Below are 14,030 nucleotides of genomic sequence, written 5' to 3' on the forward strand. Positions count from 1 at the left end.
ACGAAGACAAAATTGGAAAGTAAAATTGAAACTAGTTTCCTTGTATAAGGAGTTTTTACTTTATTCTATAGCCAGTCAGGAATCAAGGAAGGTTTTTGAATAGATGAATTCTCAAGATATGATGACAGGGAAATATTAAGGAGATTATATAGCAATAGTAGAAAAATAAAGTAGAAAGTGTACAGACAGGTGGAAGGCAGACCAATTAGAAAGTTTATATAATAAATAGTACAGATGAGAGGTGATAAAGTCCTGAAATAAGGTGGTGGCAATGGGAGTGGAGAGGAGGGAGTGGTACCAAGGGGTGTTAGAAAGGTAAAATTAACAAGACATTTCCAAATGATTGGACTGGAGTTGTATTGGAAAGTAGAAGTGAATAATGGAATAGAATGAAAGATGATTTGGGTTTTGATCCTGACTGACTGAGAAAATGGTGGTATCAGCAATAAGAGCAAGGAACCTAAACCAGGAGAAAAGTGGAAAGGAACATGATGTCATTTAAGATATAAATGGCACCTGAAGATGGAGATATCAAGCAAATAATTGGACTAAATACCAGACTGGAGCTAGGGGTGGAGATTCTAATTTGAGAATCATCTGCCTTGATAGAAATGATGAAGGAAAACAGAGGAGTTGAATTGATTCCCAGTGGAGAAAGTGTAGAGATTACTTTCTCCCATATGTCATATTCCAAAAATCTAAACCATACCCTCTCTAGAAGCAATCCCTAGTAATTTCCAGTAACAACAAGGCCTTTCCTAGGTGTGTCATGAAAATTTAAAAAGCTAAGAAGTACATATTAATTGCTAAAGGGAAATCATAAGACAAAGGTGTCACATTGAAAATAAAGCAAAATATTATATAACTGAAATAAAATGTTATTCAGTTCACATCTGTAATATTAAAAATAATGTTTATTTTACATTTTATGTTCCATCTTTCAATTGTCTTTCTAAAAAAAAAGTCTGATTCCATGCATCATATATCAGTACTCAAAGATGAACAGTCCCAACCTACACAGGGATTGTTTTCCAAAGGTTCATTTCTAAGTTGGTTTTCTGGAATGGAAGTTACTTTTTTCCACAGAAAATAACACTCAGCCACTATATATACTATACCTGAAGCATGATTCTAATAGTTTTATTTCAGTTACATTTAACCATCATTTACGAATCTTGTTGTAAGGAAATATATTCTAGATTATGCACAGAGAAGCCAGATACCCTGGGCAAATAGTATTATAGTACTATAGAACTTTACAGTACTCTAGAATCAGAGGGTACCTGGAGTATGGGAAAGATTGCAAAATTGGGAAAAGATCAAGGTATAAAGGCTTCCAAACTTGGTTCAATACTTGGTCCTGGAGGTGATAAGGAGGCACAAGATATCTTTTAGTAAAAGGAGTAGGAGGGGGAACATGATGCCCCAACATATTGTTATTGTTTGGTTGTTCATCTGTGTGTTATTCTTTATGACCCTGTGGAATTGTGTACTATACCTATCAACACTGTCCATGAGGTTTTCTTTACAAAAAATACTGAAGTCCTTTCCTTTCCAAGTAGATTAAGGTAAACTGAGGTTAAGTGACTTGCTAAAGTTCACACAGTTAATAAATGTTGGAGACAGTATTTGAACTCAGTTCTTCCTGACTTTATATCCAGCTCTCTATCCACTAAATCATCTAGTTGCTTAAGTACATAGCAGGCTGATTAATTGGCATGATATTTTGCTCATTGCACTATTGTTCGCTTAGTTTACAAGTTGTAAAAAAGATTTGGAAATGTCCATTCTTTGTATCACCTTCATTACAAACTCCAGAGCAGCTGCTGACTGAAGATAGAAATTCTAGTCCACATGCAGGATTAGTGCTTTGTCTGATTTCAAATGTTCCATAAAATAATTTTGCTCTGACCTTTGACATACCAGTCTCAAGAATATCCCCTTCTACTCCATTACCTTCTGTGATCATATCCTTTCAATTTCCTTTCTTTGTTTTATCATGGAAAAGAGGTTGAGGCAGAAAAGTCCTTAGAAAGCACATCATACAAGAGAGAGAATATTCTTAAACATCCTACAAAATTGGAATTGCAGAGAATATGTTGATCATTTGGAGACTGATTTCCCAAGTACTTTTTCCAGGGCTAGAGCCAACCAGGCTGTTTGGGGTATTAGACAAAACAATATGGATTAGAGCAGACTTTAGGTGTGGCCCTGGAGCGTGGGATAGAACTGCATGTATAAAGGTACAAGAACCTGGAAGGAGTAGTTATTGTCAGCACCAGTATAATAGGACTCCTGTGTTGGTCTCCATTTGAGTTTTATTGGTTGTAATAATGAGGAATTTATAGGTCATAGTGTTAGTCCAAGGTTTTGGCTTTTTCTGGTTTAGAACCCAGATAGCATTTGCAATAGAGGGAATGAGCAAAGAGAAAGCTATGCCTTTTGATGGCTACTTGGTTCAGTGGATAGAATGCCAGAATGAGGAAGACCTGAGTTCAAATTCTACCTCAAAACAGTTACTAGTTGCATAGCCTAGGCCCTGTGTATTTAACTTTTGTCTGCCTCAGTTTCCTCAACTGTAAAATAGTAATAATAACAGCACTTGCTTCTTAAAGTTTTTATGAGAATCCAATGAGATACTTGTAAAGTCTGGTATATTGCAGGTAGTATATAAATGCTTATTCCCTTTCCCCTGGATCCAGTCTAGATCAAATGTTCTTATGCCAGCTTATCCCATTCTTCCCACCTTAATGGAACCCCATTAGGGTTCTTCACTTGCAACCTTCACTTGCAACAAAATCTGCAACAACATAAAATCTTTGTACATTTTCCTTGACACTCAGAATATACAGAGCACCTGCTTTTCAAAATACTTAGAAGTGCTTTGATATTATAGAAATGATGGCATGACTGGGGCAGCTAGGTGGTGAAGTGGATAATGTCATGCCTAGAGTCAGGAAAACTCATCTTCTTGAGCTTAAATATGGTCTCACATATTTATTAGCAATGTGAACTTGAGTAAGTCGCTTAACCCTGTTTGCCTCAGTTTCCTGATCTGTAAAATGTGCTGGATTATTAAATAGCAAACCACTCCAGTATTTTTGCCAAGAAAACTCCAAATGGGGTCATGAAAAATCAGACACATTGAAAATGACAGAACAACAAAGGGACATAATAAATATAAGATGACAGGGAGAACTAGGCAGCAGTGACTGGCAAAGATCTGCACAAACTCAACCTCAATTAACAATGTCATTTGACAGCAAAAGGAAAAAACAAACAAACAACTAATAAGAGGCTAAATAAAATTGGATAGTTGATAGTATTATTGTTCTCAAATGATAAGATCAAATCCATAGTATTTTCAGTTCTGTATCATATTTTAGGGGTAGCTATATAGTACAGTAAATAGAAAGCTGAACCTAGAGTCAGGAAGACCTGATTTTAAATGTGGCTTCTAGTACCTACCAGATATGTAAATGGCATGTAGGTCAAGCTGTCTGTCTCAGTTTCCTCATGTGTAAAATTGTGAAATAACAAAACATACCTCCTAAGGTTGTTGTAAGAATGAAATGAGATAATATTTGTAAAGGTTTTTTTTTATTTTAATGTGTCATATAACTGTTATTATGTATCGATAAACTAGAGAAGGTTGGAGAAGAGAATCTGGTCTTGAAATAAGGTTACAAGTATATTAATTCAAAGAAACAATACATTCAACCTGAGAAAACCAAAACTTGGAATGTAAGAAGAGCAGGGAAAGGAAACTCTATGATAGCTTTCTTCAAATATTTGAAATATGTTGAAGATAGATTGGGCTTTTCTGCTTCATATTTAAGGTCAGAACCAGGAGTGTTGGATAAAAGTTTACAAGAGGCAGATTTCAGCTCCGTGTATTGAAAAAAAAGTCTCAGCAATTAGAACTACCCCAAAATAAAATAGGCCCTCTTGAGAGATAGTGGATTTCCTCCTCTATCCTCCATCCTTACCCCCAATCCCAACCTGTACTTCACTAGAGATCTTGAAGCATAGGATTAAGTGATCACTTATTCATGTGTTATGGAAAAGATTTTAGTTTAGGCAAGATTTGAACTAGATGAGCTCTAAAATACCCTCTGATCCTAAAGCTCCTTGTGAATCATTATCAGAGACCTGTATTAGAGGATTATATTGAATTCTTGTGAAAGGAAAAAATATTTCATTGAACATTCCACTTTATAGACTGGATTCCTCAAGACCATAAACAGTCTACCTGGAAGCCAAAAATTGGTGTGATGAACCAATTATCTGGATAGAAATGGAAACATAAATCTTAAAACAGACAATAAGTGCCTAATTGTATTAATTGAAAGAACCAGTAGTAGGCAGCATTATCATAAAATGGGGACATGAATGAATACATTCACATTATATTGCTGCCTTAATTTCATTCATCCATTCTATTGAGTAAATTTCCCAAGATTCTATAACATATGCCAGTGGATGGGGATAATGGTGGCAGAGAAGAAACTACTAACCTAGGAACTGAGACTTTCTATTGCCCTATTGCCACTACATTGACAGTCTTTCACAAATTTAGGTAAAACAGTGTCAGAATGAGTGGTTGGTTCTACAGGATTAATGTTACAAAAATATTCTAAATGGGTGCTTGGGTAAAGGATGTTTCACAACTTTATGGCAGTTTGTTCATAATTAGCAGTGATGTTTTTGCCAAGTGATCTTGGTCAGGATGACTTTAAGCAATGTATGCCTGTAACCAGATGAGTATTTTGTATTTTGACAGAACTCCCTGATTTTCATCTTTATTACCCTTTTATAGCATATACCTCCCAAGTCAAATCCTGCAAAGTGCCTTCAAAGAAATACCAACATTTGCTTTTCTGTGGGTTAATGACACAGAGTGAAAAAATAAAAACCCAGTCCTAGACCAGGTTCTGCCTGTACCACTGAGCTACCCTAGATGCTTATAAAGACCTTTCCAATCCCTTCTGTTTCTGGTCCCTCATCAGATTAAGTACAGATCTCTATAGAGATCTTTCTTTCATTAACAGAAGAAATCAATACCTGAAATCACAAGAATTCAAGGGAGCAGAAAGAGCCTAGATTAACTATGGGAATGAAAATCACAGATAGACTCCAGTTGTAGCAGGGGCAAACTTCCTTCCTCTTCCCTTCCCTTCTGGTGCTACCCAGCATCTTGGCAGTAATAGACAGAGTTTAGTGTTCAGGGCAAGAGAAATGAGGATGCAATGAAATATGTCCTGCCTTTTTCCCCCCTCTACCATTACTTCCTCAATCTGGGATTTCAGTAAAGCTCCCAGATCCTCTTTGGGTCTTAAAAGTATTTATTTAGATCATACCTGTTAAAAAATCTAAGCAAACAAGAGAAAGAAAAAAGTAGAAAACTTTTTAGTCATCCCCCATCCCAGAATCTTTGAAAAGCCTCCTCTGCAAGCCCTCCCTATTCAAGAACTCTCCATCAAAGCTTAAGTATATTTTAAATTGTGGTAAGTGTGCTCAATCCTACAGGCCAGATGTTTTTTATCATTTGCTATCTGGCAAAGGCTTCCACATTAGGGATTTTATCTCATGCACTCTGAGTAGTGTCATGCACATGTTAAAATACCCCTGTGGATTGCTTTATGTGGGTATAGCCAGATGCCAACTAAAACAATGTATTACTGAAATTGAGAGGTCTTTTCAGAGGGATGATAAAGAATACCCTGTGGCCGAATGTTTGAATATATTCCACCAAGATGTTTCCACTCTAAATTTAATTAGAATTGGGAAAGTCACATTATCACAGAAAAAATGAAGAGGCATATTGGTTCATTTCCCACTCATCTCCCACCTTTTAAATTTGCCTTGTTTTCTCTTTTTGGGGATCTTCATTCTTTTATTTTTGTGCATATATAGCTAAATCTTATAAGCTCACTTTAATCATTTATCCACCTATATTTTGTTATGCTGCTGTAGTAGGCCCATTCCAGCAGATATCATTGGCATTCATTATCTTAAATGATACCTGACTTAAATGGGCCACTTCACGCTGACACATATGGTAGAGATCATCATAAATGACACCTAACATTAATTTAGAAAATTTGTGATATAGTTTTGAGCCCTTTGGATGACAGCCACTATGTAAGTATTTAATATTTTTATAGTTCAGTGATGTGTGAACCCTAAGACAATAATCAAATCAAACCCAAACTCTGATGTATGATTGACATTGAATTCATTAGGCTTTCTCAAGACCAGGGAAAAAAAAATACATTTCATCTTATTTTTCAGTAGCTTGCTTTGGTTAGTTATTTTTTCCCCCTTCCTACATTATTCTGACTTGTGGTAGAGGCAGGTCATGAAGAGGAAGCAAATGAAAGTCCTTATTTACACACACACACACACACACACACACACATACACGCCCTTTCTATTTAATCATAGTGCTTTGAGACCTGGGAGAATGCTGGACTAGCGAAGGAAAATTAAGGTAGACAAGATCAAAAAAGCTGAAGTCTAAGAGTGCTATAAATTTTCTCAGAAACACGATAAAACTCACAATAGGCTGGTTTTTCAAGGATATTCTAAACCTAAGGAACTTCACTCTTTTGGTATTCTGGATCTTATTGGAAGTCTGATGAAGCTATGGACCTTTCTGCAAAATTATAATTTTAAATGTATAAAATAAGATACATAAGGGAAATAATTATATTGAAACATAGTTATCAAAATATATCAATACTTGTTCATTCATTTCTGACTTTCTATGACAGCATTTGGAATTTTCCTGGCAAAGATACTGGAGTCATTTTTTTTTCCTCCAACTCATTTTACAGATGGGGAAACTGAGATCAACAGGGTTAAATGATATACCTGCTATCACACAGTTAATAAGAGTTGAAAACCTCAGTTTACCTCAGGTCTTCCTAACTCCAGACTTGGCACTCTCTCTACTGAACACCTAGCTATCCATCAGAATATATATGTATATTTTAAAACCTATTAAGAAACCCAGTTCTATGATAAAATATTGAGAAAGCTTTGGAGTTGACAAAAGAATGTTCTGTAGATCATCTTAAAGCCCCTCTGAGAATTTTAAAAGAATATTAAAAATAAATATATTTGATTATTCTAGACACCAGTAGCAATAGTAGAAAGACTGATTCAGAGAGTATGGCACTCCTAATGTTCATTGGTCCAGGAGCCAGAGGACCTGGTTTACTGGTTTTAAATCCTACCTCCAATAATTAACCATTTGTGTGACAATGGGCAAGTCTCCCTTCCTGGGCCTAAATATTTTTATCTGTAACATGAGGGTGGTTAGACTAGATGGCCTTTTCTACTTCTTCCAGCTCATTAGTTATGAATCTGTGTTACAATCTTAACTTTGCTTCTGTGTGACTTCGGTTGAATCATTTACTTTCAATTTCCTCTTTTATAAAATGAAAGATTTATTGGAGTAAATAGTTTAAAAATTCTTACTAGCTCAAAATCTTTTAAAAACAAGTTCTTTAAGCTCTTATACTTAATTTATACTAAATTATCAGTTCTACTTCTAATGTTATTCTGATTTGGAATTCATTCCAGAGTACTCATGAACATAAGACCATTATCTTTAGCATGTCTAATATCTGTAACTAGGATGAAGTATTCTTACTGGTAGATTTGTAATATTTTTAAATGGCAGTGATCTCTTTGATCTGAAAAAGAAGTTAGACATTAAAGTAATAGCATAAATAATTGTAATGATTGTATCTATCTGAACTCCATTGAAGATGACACTGATTTTTTAATTATAGGTGACATTTATATGGATTTTTAAAGGTTTCAAAACACTTTACTCATAACAATATTGCATATGAGATTTTTTAGAAATTTTATTGTAAAATTTTAGTGCTTCTCTCTATTCATCATCTCAAGGGAAAAACTGGAATGAAAAAGCTAAACTTTGCATTTTTTAAAAAAAATTAAGCATTTTATTTGTATTTGTATTTTCAGCATTTAGCACAATGTCTGGCATATAATAAACACTTAATAAATACTTGTTGACTGATTGACTTAAGTTTTTCATTTATAAAACAACTGAGCTTATATCCATGTATACAAAGGGAAAGAAATTTATTGATTTAAGGCAAAAACTTTTTTTTTTTAATTTAGTCTTAAATATTTAGTTTCCTCAGTAATTCAAGAAGACTTTTCATCTCCCCCTACTCCTTTTTGGCTCTATTTTACAGTTAAGAGTATCTTAGTATTAGGGGGCAAAAAGTGTTTTCATGCCTAAATAAATAAAGGAATCATTCAGTCTATTCAACAAACAATGTATGCATGCATCCATTTATTCATTCAAACTTTTTAAAAATTGAATACCCAGGATCCATAGGGCAATGAAGTAGGATCTAAAAGGAATACAAAAATAAGTAACTTGTGGTTTAAGTCATCAAGTTGCTTACAATCTAGTGATTCTCTTAGTATAGACACAGCCCAAATATTTTAGGGCTTCATTAGGTAGCTATATAAATATTAATATACCCACAGGAAGCAACAATTTATGTCAGTCTCATAAAAATGTAGAATTCATTTTTCCCAATGTAGATGCAGGAGTGCCTCCAATGGTAAGGGAGTCAGGGTGAGCTGTTGACTGTAGAAAGAGTGTGACATTTATTCACAGGGTGGGTAAATTATTTAAAAGAAACTATCAAAGAAGTCATTGTGATTTCCTGTTTTGTATGGGGCTCAGAATTGTGGACAATTTTACCCCTACTCCCTCCCTATAGTATACTCATCGCCTCCCCAACTTTTCCACAGTTGCTTTCATTCCCTTTTAGTCACTAATAGTAGTTAACTTCAATAATGAAAACTAAAACAAAACCAATAATCACTTCTTAGAATAGTGTGTAACACCTCATAAAACTGATTGTTTTAGGCACTTAGCCACAGCCTAGGAGATTGGTCCCTTTATTATCTTTAGGGTGATTTCTTAGGGATTTTAACTTGGACCCAGTGTTTATCATTTTCTTTTTTTTTTTTTTTTTCTGTTTCTGGCTCCTCCTAAGTCTTTGAAGTTGTTTTCTTCTTCTTCTCCTTCTCCTTCTCCTTTCCTTCTCCTTCTATCATGTTTTACATATATTGGACTACTTGCCATCTAGGGAAGGAGGTGGAAGAAGGGGGGTGGGAAATTGGAACACAAGGTTTTACAAAGGATAATATTGAAGAATTATCCACACATATGTTTTGAAAAATAAAAACCTTCTTCTTCTTCTTCTTCTTCTTCTTCTTCTTCTTCTTCTTCTTCTTCTTCTTCTTCTTCTTCTTCTTCTTTTCTTCTCTTCCTCCTCCTCCTCCTCTTCTTCCTCCTTCTTTTTCTCCTTCTCCTTCTGCTCTTCCTCCTCTTCCTTTTTTCCCCTTTCTTCTCCTCCTCCAAGATCAATTTACCAAGGAAATACTTGCATAATGTTGTTGTTGTTGCTCTTGAGAGTAGGTACTTAATAAATGCTTCTTCAATTAAATTGTGAAAGTAATAATCAAACTTATAACTCATTTGTTCTTCCCCTGTAGCTATTTATGATAGCATTTTCCAAGACCCAGAGCTGGAACAATATGACATCATAATATGACTTAAAAGAATCTAAAGGCAATGTAGAGTCCTCTACCTTCCCAAAGTGTATATTTATATAATGGGGTACTTAGATTGAGAGTATAAATAATATTGTCAGTTAAGGTAAGTTATGAATCTGTGACAAGTAAGGATTTGTGCTCAATATAATTCAGGTTAGCTGCATAAATTATCGACTAATTTTTTTAATAATACTTAGGAGGCTAGTCTATATGTGAAAACAAATGATATGACCAATTCAATTCAATTCATCAAGCAAGTAGGGGCTTACTATGTTTCAAGGACAATGCAGGATTCTGGGGGTAAAAAAGCAAAAATCACTCCCAAAACAAATCTGGCTCTGCCCTCAAGGAATTTTCCTTAAGCTCATTGATACTTCTAACATCATTAGGAGCTCTAAGCATTTCATAGTGGTATTAAGAATCATAATTAGCTTTGGGAACAAACAACCACAAATGTAGTTTATCACTCTGTCAAACTCAAAAAAAGACCCTCTTAGGTTTTTATTCTGCCTACAGGAACAAAAGACCAGATTGTTTTATTCCACAGATAAATCTCTATGGTAAAAAGATGGAAACCCTGCTTTTCCTCTTCTGTATACAGATTAGAATCAGAATGATCTGTTATCCATAGGAACAATGTCTCAACATCTGAGGAAAGATTTCAGAGATTAAATGTAAATTACCATGAGTCAATTGTTGTTGAGTCATTTTTCAGTCCTGTCACGGTTCACAATCCTTTTGTGGTTTGGCATTTCCTTCTCCAATTCATTTTATAGATGAGGATACTGAGGAAAATCAGGTTAATTGACTTGCCCAGGATCACATAGCTACTACATGTCTGAGGCCAGATTTGGACTCAGGAAGATGAATCTTTTTAACTCCATGTCTAGCACTCTACCCAGTGTACCACAGTGAGCCAGGCTACTCCCAAAACTTGAACAAAAATATACTCTCATTATTGATATGTTCAAACTGCAACCTAAAAGCAGAACATATTGCAATTTGCTAAATAAAGACAATTATTAAATGTCTTCTGTGTGTTAGAATAAAGAAAAAAAAAAAAACAAATCAGTCTCTACCCTTAAAATATTCAGTGTTATCCTAGGCAGAGGACTGTGGGAACTGAGTGTGGTTCACAATATAGAATTTTCACTCTTTTTCATTGTTATTGTTTGCTTGAATTTTATTTTGTTTCTTTTTTTCTGGTTTGATTTGATTTTTCTTGTGCAGCAAGATAATTGTATAATATGTATGTATATATTGCATTTAACATATATTTTTATCATATTTTACATATATGTTTGCTTGAATTTTATTTTGTTTCTTTTTTTCTGGTTTGATTTGATTTTTCTTGTGCAGCAAGATAATTGTATAAATATGTATGTATATATTGCATTTAACATATATTTCTATCATGTTTTACATATATTGGACTACTTGTCATCTAGGGAAGGAGGTGTAAGAAGGGGGGGGTGGGAAATTGGAACACAAGGTTTTACAAGGGATAATGTTGAAGAATTATCACACATAAATTTTGAAAAATAAAAAGCTTTAATAAAGAAAAAAATGTTCAGCGTCATGTAAATTAGATGAAGATTTTTGACTGAAATTCTTCCCCTTTTTTTCTTTTTCCACAGAAATCTGCCATCATATTAACATATATTGTGAAGATCAGATTCAGAATATGGCCCACTGAAGTTAATTCAAAAGAAAAAGGTGTGGTATGATGAAATATACCAACCAGGAAAAACATGAGGGGGTGTGGAAAGGAAAAAAAAAATTTGTGACAACAAGGGATGTAGAAGCTAAGAGAAATGCCACATAATTAGAGGAAAATGCTTATGGCAGAGGAGTGTACAAAGTAATAAATGTCTGCTGGGAGTGATGAAATGTCAAAGCGAAACCGAGGCCCTGCCTTGTCAGATGTGCCCCAGTGTTCCCAGTGTCACTGTTCCTCATATAATAAAACTAAAGCCATTTTAACCAACCACAAAACAAATAAAAGGAGAATTTCTCTTGCCTCATGAGAGTGTTGGATCTCTGAGACAAGGACATCCCCAGATTCTCTCTTACTATTGCTATAGAGTTGGGACTTAAGTTGGATGAGTCTTTGAGGAGTGGATCTATAAGGTGACTAATACTTCCAGGGAGAGGCTTTCATGAAAAAGGAGTGTTCGCCATAATGTTCAAGCCAAATGTTCGCCATGGTTTTCACTTTTTTTGTCTTTAATTATTCCCTGTCTTGACTTAGACCAATATGTTTTTTCTGAATGTCAGATATTTAGGAGTATAAATGAATTTTACTTCATTTTAGTGCTGGCTGAGGAGGCTGAAGAATGGGAAAAAAAATTAGATTTGAACCTGTATTCAAATATTTCCTGCCATTTGCTGCCTGTGCAATCTTCCCTCTCAGTCTCCTAATCAATAAAATGATTGGATCAAATGCAAAAAAAACCTACAATAATATTACATATTATAAATACACTAAAATATTGTTCTAGAAAGTTTTTTTAAACATGTTTAACATCTTTTGGAAGATCATACTTTATCAGTGTATATTTGAAAAATGGCTTGCTTACTCATAGCCTCTCAATATAGCCAATATGCAGTCAGACTTCTGAAGTTTTTTGCCTTGCTCCAAAGAGCAAAGGTAAATAGAGAAAAATATTTTTAGAAGAATGTACTTAAATTTCATTTTCAAAAATTAATCTCAATGTCTTGTTCATTGATTCCCCCAACATTTTATAGTTGGAAATCTTAAAAATTTCTAAGAAAATTGCAAGAAATGCCATTTTCAATGTTTATTTCATTTCTTATTAACTCTGTTCCCACTAAAAAAAAAAGCCCCAAACTAATTCTGAACCATTCTTCTTCTTTCTCAAGTCATTTGAAAATATGTTTCTTCTATATACTAGATTTAATAAACATTTGAGGGGATTTCATTGGTAGATAGTACTCACAGAAGAGCAAATTATTACTGCCAATGTAGGTCAACATCTTCTCTACCACTTAGAATTACCTAGAACATTTAAATATTAAGTACTCCCCCAAGATTACATAGTATATGTTTATTTAGTATGTATATATGTATGTACATTTTTATCAATATATATGTGAACATATATATTTGTTATAATTGATGTCTTTATAGCATGTCATGAAGGACAATTGACTAGATTATAACTTTTATTATTCTACAAAGGGAAGGAGCCAAATCAGAGGAAAAAATGCTTATGCTTATGACTACAACATGATTCTCTTGGTAAGGAAGGCAGTTTTTGACTTGTTTATATTGTTAATTTGGCTGACAAACCTCCAACAGTCAAGTCAAAATGCAAAAAGTGGTGAAATACTCGTTAGTCATCTTCTATAGGGTGAATGGAATGTGCCAAAGAGCACAGCATGTGAAAGCAAATCTAATGTCCTTAAGCTGATTTCATCTCACACAATATAGCACCTCATGCATCAATACCAACACTAGGAGTAAGGTTCCCATAATGAATTTGAAAATACCGAAAAACTGGTTTTTTGAAATCTTACTTTTTCATTGAAGCATCTAAAGTGATTAAAATGTCATTCCTTTATGCTTTTTCTATTGTTATAACAATAATACGTGAGTCACAGGCATGGTCCAATAATTCTTCAACTATAGTGAGGTAGATCAACATGAATTTCAAGGTTTGAAAATACCTTGAAAGACTCAAAACTAAACATTTTCCATTAGTAAAAATTGCTACTAAAAAACATTGTTTGGGGGCATTTAAAAAGGGATTAGATTTATTTAATTTTGTCTCTAGGGGAAGCAGATAGGACAGGGAAAGGACTCATGATTTCATTGATGTGAGGAAGCTGAGAATGAAGAAACTTCCTCGACTGAAGCAGGTCCGCACCTTCTCCACAAGGGAGCAGTTGTTTTTGAGCATTTGGATGTTATGTAACTTGCCAGGCTCCCACACCCCAGAGATGGCCTTGGACCCAAATTTTCTTGGTGTTTTATACACACACACACACACACACACACACACACACATATACACACAATTATATATGTATATATGTATATATAGGTTCTATAGATAGATAGATATCTATATCTCTCTATATATATATGACTTGAATTAAAGCTCAGACCATTTAAAAAATCTGGAAAAAATAAGATCAGATACCTTTGCAATTATAGCTTGGAAGAAAATTATTAATCAAACAAGAGTTATAGGTTAACATAAAAAAGATAAAATAGACAACTTTAAGCCCCCAAAATTTCAAAGCTTTTGAAGGAATATAACATCAGTGAAGATAAATTAGGAGAAAAAATAATATTAGGAGAAAAAAATATGGGAAAATATTTGTACCAAATAGTACCAATTAAAGTCTGAGATTTGAACTATATAGGTAATTGGTACAAATATGTA

General features: G+C 34.2%; 1 long non-coding RNA gene across 1 annotated transcript in view; it reads left to right on the forward strand.

Annotated features, from left to right (window-relative positions):
- The window catches only part of LOC116420492, a 49,461-nt gene extending 37,825 nt beyond the window's left edge, over positions 1–11,636 (forward strand). Inside the window, exon 3 of the long non-coding RNA XR_004230832.1 lies at positions 11,256–11,636. This is a non-coding gene — a long non-coding RNA (uncharacterized LOC116420492). The remainder of the gene's footprint in view (positions 1–11,255) is intronic.
- The last annotated feature ends 2,394 nt before the right edge of the window (positions 11,637–14,030 follow it).

The sequence above is a fragment of the Sarcophilus harrisii genome, chromosome 1 (genome assembly GCF_902635505.1).
Source record: "Sarcophilus harrisii chromosome 1, mSarHar1.11, whole genome shotgun sequence".
In the NCBI taxonomy this organism is placed as follows: Eukaryota; Metazoa; Chordata; class Mammalia; order Dasyuromorphia; family Dasyuridae; genus Sarcophilus; species Sarcophilus harrisii.